We start from the raw sequence: 2,352 nt of genomic DNA, 5'->3' as shown, positions 1-2,352 counted from the left end.
CCTACTTGTTTGCCAACTGCTATTGTGCTGTCTGTCTGGTTGTTTGTTTATAAAAAACTAAAATAAAAAGTTTTTTTTTTTTTTTTAAATCATTCTGTGTGACACGAAATAAATGGGGAAATTGTGCTGGTGAACACGAATCAATAGATTAATTTCGCGACTATACCACGAAATGCTGTGAGACTGGGTTGTAGCGTCCCATAGTAGACAGTTGTATGTTGTTAGAGTTGTGAATGAATGCTATTAAAAGGGATAGTTTGAAGGTGAAGGTGGTGTAATTAAATGTCAGTGTATTACCTACAGTACTGTGTTTAACTGCTGAGGGACGGGGTCAGTAGCATAACGTATTTTACCCAGATAAAAGAAAGGCTTACCTAAAAAATCCTTAGCTGAACCCCTTATCTATGCTTTTTTTTTTTTTTTAAAGCCACCAGACTCCACTGAGAAAAATATCAATCTGATATTGCAAAGCACGGGGGCGGCTGGTTTATTGCCGACTAAATTGGTTGTTTTGTTTGTGTTATTGTGTATTAGTTTGCTTGGTTTGTAATCACACAACGACACAAACTAACTATCTAATTGAGGCAGCAGTACAAAAGTAACTTCCATATTCAAATAAAAAAAATGTTCAACAAAGTCTGGTGGCTTTGGCAATTATTGATGGCGCCTTCAGTTTCCCATCAGAAAGGGCTCTCTTATGTCAAGGTAAAATAATATTCTAAATATAGCTTGTACTTAAACTGATTCTAATTTCTTTTTTAGGTAGGCTTTTCTTTAAGGTGGCTAAAATGTGGATTTTGATACAGTAAACAGTACTGTAGGTCATACACTGACGTTGGATAAGCACCTAATACCCTAAAGGGGCATTCATTATTTTAAATCAGAAGCTAAAGTTAGTAAGTGCCAGTATTCCTATTAGCTATCAGTGGCGAGCCGTAAGGGCCCTCTAGGCCCTCTCTGAGGGCCTAAGATATTCTAAAGAATAATATTTGAAAACATTAAAAAGAAATGTCAGAGGGCCTAGGTATAAAAGTCACGGCTCGCCACTGTTAGCTATGCAACAATGCGTGTAGAACAGAGTGTGGCCAGCGGAGGGTGTGTGTTCCCCCCCTTGTGAGAAATCAACGTGTCCTGTCTCACCGTGTGTCCCTGGAAGGTCTTGACCGGTCTGTCCTGACCCAGCTTACACACATGGATGCACATGTCTGTGCTGCAGGAGGCGAACGTGTTGTTGCTCTGCCAGTCCACATCCAGAGCCGGTGCTGTGGGGAGGAACGAGAGCTTAGAGGCACAGAGCACCAGGAGAGAAGACCAGATGAACACGATGCTATGACAACAGAGTGGTGCAGTCATTACATATTTTTGTGACCGGCCCAAATGTTAGCATCGCAAGCGCTCCCTCGATTGGTTTTTGGAATGTTACAGAAAATAAGCTCCGACTCATTTATGACACCTTCACGTTTTGTTCAGCAGGAATATCTCCACATTTTGACACCACTTTGTGAATTTTAAAGCATAAATGCAATCACCAGAAGTAAATACCTAACATTTGGCTATGAAAACAAACCACATGACGGTAAGATGACTTCACATCAACACGCTAAGCTTAACGCAGTTAAAGCTGACGTGATTCGTTTAGTAGTCTTATTCAGTCACTTGCTAGCAACCGTTATTTTTAAGACACCTAGAAACTCCAGACTTAGAACAAAGCGGGAACATTTTGTGAGCTTGTGTTAACCTCATACCTTATTTTGGGAAGCTAACCAAAAAGCGTTGCCTTGGAAACGAGGGTACAGGAAGTGTTAAAATGCTATCTAATTTTGGGGTCGAGGAACTGCACCAAACAATAGATTTCTTTATGCCATATTTGAATCTGATGATTCACTATTACCCTACTCTAAGGGCAGATATTGTTTTTTAAACAAAAAGAAAAGCTTTCAGCACATTTATTTAATGGTCCCTTTTGCACGGCAACCATGTCAAACACGGAGCTGAGTGCAAAATGTGTACAGACAAGTTAGGTTGAGTGTGGCAGAAACATATATCAGTCACAATGTGTGCAAAGAACTCTGATTATATGAATTTATCATCACTTGGGTGTCACTAGAGTTTAGCAAAAGGTTAAGTCAGTCTAAAACAGAAAGCTTCTTGTCACTCACCTGAGTGGAAAGGAAATTGTTGTTTGGCCTCTCCCGTATGTGCGTCCCAAATAATTGTGGTCTGTGTGAAGGAAGACATTTTCATTATTTAGACCAAATTAGTACACACACACAGACACACACACACACACACACACACACACACACACACACACACACACACACACACACACACACACACACACACACACAC

The 2,352-nt window shown here is 40.3% G+C and overlaps 1 long non-coding RNA gene across 1 annotated transcript; it reads right to left on the bottom strand.

Moving 5' to 3' along the window:
• Positions 1-1,219: 1,219 nt before the first annotated feature.
• Positions 1,220-2,246, bottom strand: LOC104947770 (uncharacterized). Its single transcript, XR_798595.1, has 2 exons — positions 2,160-2,246; positions 1,220-1,262 (listed from the first exon to the last, which is right to left on the bottom strand). It is a non-coding gene; the product is annotated as an uncharacterized lncRNA (long non-coding RNA).
• Positions 2,247-2,352: the final 106 nt, after the last annotated feature.

Source organism: Notothenia coriiceps, unplaced genomic scaffold, assembly GCF_000735185.1.
Source record: "Notothenia coriiceps isolate Sejong01 unplaced genomic scaffold, NC01 NC01_scaffold00013018, whole genome shotgun sequence".
NCBI lineage: Eukaryota > Metazoa > Chordata > Actinopteri > Perciformes > Nototheniidae > Notothenia > Notothenia coriiceps.
This window is presented reverse-complemented; position numbering and strand designations above follow the sequence as displayed.